General features: G+C 37.2%; 1 protein-coding gene across 4 annotated transcripts in view; it reads right to left on the reverse strand.

Annotated features, from left to right (window-relative positions):
* LOC138049124 (neuropeptide FF receptor 2-like) overlaps positions 1 to 7,500 on the reverse strand; it is a 63,900-nt gene that overhangs the window by 36,550 nt on the left and 19,850 nt on the right. Inside the window, exon 3 of one of the 4 annotated variants that reach the window (XM_068895257.1) lies at positions 6,999 to 7,155. The exons of the other annotated variants lie outside the window; for them this stretch is intronic. The gene's annotated coding sequence lies outside the window, so the exon portion shown is untranslated. The remainder of the gene's footprint in view (positions 1 to 6,998; positions 7,156 to 7,500) is intronic. 4 annotated transcript variants of the gene reach the window in all.

A 7,500-nucleotide genomic window follows, 5' to 3' on the forward strand; every position in this document is an offset into this window, starting at 1 on the left:
TTTGGATCAGCATAAATTCAAAGCTTTCGACTTTAACTTTAAAACCAAAGTGAATTTCTCTGACAAAAGACACCATTGAGAATCAAAAGACACCATTGAGAATCTTCTTTAAGGAATTACCAGGACTCCACCTTCTCACATTTCAAACCAATCCGTATTCAAGAGTTTCCCAAATTTTTGTCTACTTAATTTCTGATTTCTTTTGGATGGACGACTCGTTTGTCGGAACGACTTTAATTCAAGATTTCTGCAAAACCTAATGACGAATTCGCGAAAAGTTTGGCAAAACAGGCAACAGCCGTTGGCAGTCTCAAATTTTTAGGCGAATGCGCATGCGCAGCATTTTGGCGGGTTCCTCTCAAAGACTTTCATTTCTAAAACGTAATAAAAACGATTTTATACCATATTTCAAAGAAAACGTTTTCGCCATACTCACCATATTTTTTTTGTTTTTCAAAATCCGTGCCGGCCTTCAATGAATTTCGCTGATGATATAGCTCAGCGGAAGAGCATCTGAACTGGCTACCGGAAGGTCGTGGGTTATCCTGCTCAGTGCCATGTATAACTCTCATTTTTTTCCGCGTATTCCTGAGTCACATCTCACTTGCCCAAAAAGGAAGCGCGAATACCGTCTTATCCGTGTTGTCACCATTTAAACATTCTTGTTGACTTTAAGAGCCGAGTATCAAAGGACACCTTTTTTTTCTTGATTTTATTTCTGCTTTCACTTGGTCCTCGATTGCGCGCTCTTCTCTATGGATTAAGCAATTGCAATTCTAGGTGCGTGTTATTTTACGTGCAACAACCAAAAACGTTTAGCGTTCTAGTTGATCTAAAGCTTAAGGACCTGAAGAAGGAATTCTCATCAAGTTTCCATCATCAACCACAGACAATTATATTTCCATGCTGCAGCGCGAAAACCTCTTCATCCAGATACCTATTTTTCAGGATCTTCACGAATGTGGAGTCGAATGTGAACAAAGATCCTCAACAGGTGCAAAACTCAATTACAGAGCTTTTTCTTTTCTTTTCGTTTTTTTTTTTTTTTTTTTAGGAGGACTGTAATTTACATTGAACAAAGGAACACCAAAGCGGAAACCCTTTTAACATAAAATTTCATTTTTCATCGAGATAGCATGCTTAAATGATTAAAAACAAAGCTTTCAGTAATTTCAAATTTAAGAAAGCGCATATTTACTAAGTTTTTTTACTATTGTTTTTTTGTTTCTTTTTTAAGTATTATTCGCTTTGTTCTTAGGAACTGCGAAATGAAAGATTGAGGATATAACATCTTTTTTGCCATAAGAAAACTTTATGAATTTAAATATGGAACAACTGCCACTCACGTTCAAAACGTAGTTGTTAATCAATTCGTTTTTTACTTTTTTCTGAGGATATACTAAAATATATACCTTGTACAGAGAGAGGCTTATTTCAATTCAAACACGTTAAAAGCAAATCCTTCTCATCGTCAATCTAAAGCCCTCATACAAGCTTTCTCATATTTTAAAACCTTTTTGTAATTTTATACCCAAGCAAGCGAACAAGAATGTAAATTATTCTTGTTTTGAACATCGGCTCCTTGAGACGCATTAGACCTGCAACCATATTCTAGCTTAGTGAATAATTCATTTTAGCCTTCACGCAATTTTGACAGGGGTTTTGATGGGTGTTGATACGTACGCAAGAGGGGAAACTGAATGACACACAGTGCAGTATCGTTTTGGGGTTGATCATTGTTTATCAGTGGAACAAAGTAGAAATGCCGCGTAGAAAATTAAATGGCTTATCCTAAATTTATCACAGGGCGCAAAGTGGCGAGTCATCCAAATGTCTGCCACATTGAAATTGTTAATTATGACTACATTTTTCTACGGACCAGGTTAGGAATGTTCATTTTGTTCTGTGCGTTTATATGGGCTCTCTCTCTCTCTCTCTTCAGGAGAAACAAACTAAAACAAGAAAATAAAGACCTGGCACTCAATTTACAATCCCCTCCTGCTTTTCCTCAGTATTCATTTAAGCCTAATTTCAATTGGTGCAATGTAAGCAGCCTCTTCCTGATGCGATGATGACCTCTTTGAAGCGGCGCTCTTAAATTTGAAAAATGAAGTTATTGCGTTTTTAAATTTCGAAAGATCACACGCAAAAATGGTGAGTTGTCTACCTCGCTTCATGTTTTTAAAACTACTTTGTAGGTTTAAAACTAAATTGACATGGACGATCTATTTTAAAATCCTTCCTTTTTTTCGTTACAAGGCTTAATGTCCTTCAAGGTCAGTTCCAAAAACCTGCAGATCGTCAAGAAACTTTCAAATTAATCATTTGACTGGGAATTCCTTATTAACTGTCGTACCAAGAAAGTCATGCGCACTTATAAGGAAGGCATCAACAAATATTAAATATGTTAGAAAAAAGTAGCAATTACCTAAACGAGCTTGCTGATGGTCGACCCAGTTCGACCTCGAGGCGCCCCTTGGTCTTCTATGAACAGCAGCTCGATCGGGAAGTCATTGAGGTCAACTTAACTGTGTCGCCTTCAAAGGAAATTAGATCAACAAACAGACAACTTAAAAGCCATTTTCAAAGCCAAAATCCTTACGAATCCCTTAATTTCTTTCATTTCCTTTTCGAGGGTCTAAACGGTACGTTCGAGAAAATTTTGGAAAAGGCATTGCATTATGGGAATGACGTCAGCGCTCTAAAAGACTTGGGTATTCGCGTGCGGAACTGCACCCACTTCTCATTAAGGTCTAAACGTTGAAGTGTTAGCTTTGTTTATGACGTATGTTTCTCTCGCTTTGCGCACACTATCACGACTTAAGTGAATAAGTGCGAGTGGAATAAGTGAATTGATGTCTTTTAGCGGTGCAGTTTTTTAAAACTATTTATATAGCTGATTCGATCCTTCTCCAGGATCTGGCGTTCTTTTAAGTCTAGTCCTTGAATTGCTTACACAGTTACACTTTTAAATGTCCGAAAAACATATTAGTATTTTTCATGTGTTTCCTCTGACAAAAAAAATACCTTTACGCTATTAATTTAGTGCCATTTTGTCTTGGTATATCTTCGATGTACATGCACCTTTCCCAGAAAATATCTTTGAATACTTCAAGTAACGATCTTTAGACATGCATGAGCCTGGAAACAGCGTGATACTGTACTTTTAACGGCTTTTAAGAGGGTAGAACTTATAAATGAGATCTCCTGCGAACAAAACCCAATCAGATATACTGTCTGAAAGTGCATTAACTTGTCATTTCTATATCGCCTTTTTTAAAAAAATCCCAGTTCGGTGTTTGCTTTTGTTGAAAAAAAAAAAAAAACAGTGAAAATCCGTCGATAGCCGAAGCAAATAATCAAAGGAGACTGCACCAACACAGCGTTTATAAAAAATTGCATAAATTGCCCAAAGGGACTGATGATAGTCCAGTCCCTTTATCATAATTGCATTTGTTTTCTTGTTGATGGTTGGAATATCTCCGCAGCTGCCTGCTGTAAAATAAAGCAGTGATTCTAACACAGAAGAAAAATATTCTTGCTTAAAATAACAACCATAAATTATAGTTAGTATTAAGTAAATAGAGCTCTGGAAATAAATTTTATTTCAAAGATCTCATCGACAAAGGGCAGAGAGAAATACCGTAACCAGGATAACAAACTTTTTTTTACAGTGGACTTAGTCGAGTACAGAAATCATGATATAGCCATGTGTACAGCTTGCCGTCGGAACTGAAGAAGTCCAATTGATTTGATGTTGATGATCTTACGACGATTTTCACAGTAGTTCTGCGGAATCTCAGCTTAAAAGCAAACCGCCAAAGTCTGTGCCTTTCAACTTCAGTCAATGTGAAAAGAAGAAGAATTTTTCTGAAGCATCTTAGCGGGCAGGAATCCTAAATTCTTGAATCTGATTGGCTAATCGCACGCTCGTAGCCGGTCCAGCTTTTTACGATACGGACCACGGTCCGAAATCTGTTCCGTGCTGAAACTGTCGTGGCTAATTGAAAATTTTTTTTTTACTACGGCGCGACGAAACATTGGATTTCACCTCTTAAAATGCAAGTTTTCACTTACTAACCGTTGCAATGAGAAGGAAAAACATCAGTAATGTAATGAAAGGCCTGGATATTCTTCAAAAAGGCGAGTATTCACATGATTTTGCTGACAACACTTCGCTGGTTTGCTGTTTTCGAGCAAACTGTTGACACGCCTTTGAACTTAAAACAACTTTTTGAACTAGGGCTTTCGGTTGACATCCTTTATTTTCTTTGAAGTTCTATTTTTTAATCTTGTTTTATATTGCTTCATTTAAAAATATACGGATTCCTAGCTAAAATAGGCAAACAAGCACATCGCGACGCCATGGTTTTTCGCTTTCTTGCTTTTCGTGAACTGTTGACATGCCGCTTCACTAAAACGACTAACTGCAGAGAAGTCTTTTGAGCTCAGTTTTTCGGTTGACATCCGTTATTTTCTTTAGAGTTCTATTTTATAATCTAGTTCTATTTTGCTTCATTAAAAAGAAAAAGAAAATACTGATTCGTCGCTAAAATAGTCAAACAAATCACAACGTTGTGAGCTAATGTCAAGAAGTTTTTCTTGACACTGATTTCTGAAGGACTTGACAGAGAACAATGATGAACCCTTGAAATAGTAAGATATGAAGACAGAGACAGATGTTTGCGTATTTTTCACTAAATTTGTTCCTCCCGTTTTAAGAAATTTCGTTTTATTTTCAACAAGACAAAGCATTTTAATACGTAGAAAATGTCCGGCTTACGCATCTCACTCATCTTCTTCATGTTTCGCATCATCTTATAGGTTTCTGCATTCATACATTTATCCATTCAGTCTCAACATTACATCAAAGCAGGGAACGAAGAACTGTACTACCATGGCACTTGCCGGTACTCGAACTCGGGCCCTAACACTAACCTGATCCTAATTTTTCTCCAGGCTTAATTTGGGCTCCCAAGAATATTTTCTTCAATTCATCTGAGTGCGTACTCGATCAACCTACAACCCTGGTCAAAACGTCTTGGGACACTTACGAAAATGAGGCGCGTAAACACACCATGCTTATGAAAAGTGTATTTAACCTGTTATAAATGCTTGGAAATGTTGTGAAAAGAGCCTGTCTCTGCTGTTCCCCCTTCCCCACAGCAATGTTGATTGTGTTGAAAAAGATTTGAAGCCATAACGTCAACACTGAACCGGGGGGGGGACGGGGGGAGGGAAAATGCATCATTTTCACCAGCTGTTGGGTTAATGTCCCAAGAGTATTGACCAGGGTTGTAGGTATAATGAGGATAGGTAAAAGGTAAAACGGATTCAACCTGAGAACAGATTTTGCCGACATTTATGCATTGATTTCAATCTAAGTGGCTTCATAGCTCTGATGTTAGAGCATTGTACCGACATCGCACAGGTCATGGGTTCGAATTCCGTTGAACCCTGATTTAATAGAAGCCTGGGAGCGAGGATAATTCAAGAATATCGAGTAACTTATCAGTTTACGCATTATATAGGTACAAAGTAACGCCCCATCAATTTCTTTCCAAGTTGCGAATCGTCAACAATTAATCATCGTCTTACCAACTATAGAATTAAACTGAACCAGTCTAATGCGGTACCTTTGGGAAGATTTCAGCGCAACTATTGGCGTCTTTTGGCTTGGTTTTGGAAGGCTGATTGATGCAAGCCAAATCCCTGCAGTTTTAAAAGACCAATCAGATCCCGGAAAGAAACTAAATTCTGCTAAAGTGTTTGTCTGAGAGACTGAAATTTTCTTTTATTGCCATAATTTAATGCGGCACCAGGTGCTGTAATTTACTGATGCATTTAATGAAAGAATTTTTTTTAATAAAAGCAAATTGGAAATAATCTCTATACTTTCATAATTCGCATGTAGTTTGAATCTTAAAGCGCTGGGACCCCACGTTCGGATGTTTGTTTTGAGTTAAAATGGATTGGCAATGCATGGCTTCTTTGCTCTTTATATTGTTTCAGGAAGTTTTAGTTCGTAAGTTACTAATTATAAACCAGAGAAAAGTCTGCACGGGATAATATTGACCACTAGGAAGCTAATACAAGCCGAATGCAACGAGCAAAGCGACCAAGGGAAGGAATTAAATAGTTATACCTGATTCTCAATCAATTTGTGCTTTTTGATTCGTACGTAATCCTGAAATGATGAAAATGGACTTCTTCTAGCGCACAGATCTCTTTGAAGTGGTGCATTTAATTTTGAAACATGAGAACCTTAATCGAAAGATCTTAAAGGTAGAGCAAATGGCAAATAACCGATTACCTCGCTATCCATTTTTTCCTCTGGACCAATATTGATAGGTTTAAAATTGAATTTTATGGCGACAATTTTACCTGAACAACTAATTTATGTTCTCCTTCTTTTCTTCTCGTATGAATTAATAATGCAGTTATCCCGATCCATGCAATTTTCAATTTAACTAGAAACTGCTGTCGCGCTAAAACAGTTGAACTGATAAGGAAGGCATAAAAAAATAGTAAATATGTTAAAATCGAAAGAAATCAAAAGTGGCTAAACGACAATTCCGCCAAACATCGACTCAACTGGATTCCTAGGTCGCTTGCTTTTTCTGTGAGTTGAAAGACCAACTTGAAATAAACTGATTGCAAAAGTGACTAATTGAAAACAGACAACTGCCTTGAAAGCCATATTCGCATAAAAGATAATTATTGTTAAGTCCCTAAATTCTTCGTACTTTCCATCGTTTTAATGTCTGCATTCGGAGAAGTGAGACTCTTACTTTTAGATTAAAAGCGCGTAATAGTAGTTTGATTGGGAGGTGCCTCATAGCCCCTGAACTGAAGTGGACTTGGCACCGAATTAAGCCTTGTTCTTACTGCATTTAGCCAACTAGATCCTATAGTTTACAGAGCCTGATTCATTTTCACTTTCCCTCATTTAACATGTTCCGTAATAAATGTTCAATGTTAAAGACTTCAAAACTTACAAACTTCCTCGCATTGTTTAGTTTCAAAGCACTCTCCCTAGTGACTTGAACATCGATTTGTGGTGCCAGTTACCATGCACAGACAGATTTTAAAATGTCGGCCAAACGCTATTAACTTTAAACCACCAATAGCTTCGTACATGTATATCTTGCACACCTGTCGCAGAAAACTTCCATCAATATGGTTGTTTTAAATTACAATAAGTATTTTTAGAGGATTTTGGCAAAAACGTTATTTGACATGTGTATTACCATGAACAGCGTGATACTGGCTTAAAAGGTGTTAGAACGTCGTAAGTGCGACCTCCCGCGAACAAAACCCAATCAGACTCCTTTTTCACAGAAAATTAAACTTGCCGTATTTAGAGTCGAAACAGATTTTAAATGAGACAGCTCGGTCTGCAAAATTTCAGTTTTCTTCCTGGGTGTATTTTGACTAGAAGCTTGTCGACCACAACAAGAAGCATTTAGTTCAGTATTTCATTTTGCTAAGAAAACAGTC

The sequence above is a fragment of the Montipora capricornis genome, chromosome 5 (assembly GCF_036669925.1).
Source record: "Montipora capricornis isolate CH-2021 chromosome 5, ASM3666992v2, whole genome shotgun sequence".
Taxonomy (NCBI): Eukaryota; Metazoa; Cnidaria; class Anthozoa; order Scleractinia; family Acroporidae; genus Montipora; species Montipora capricornis.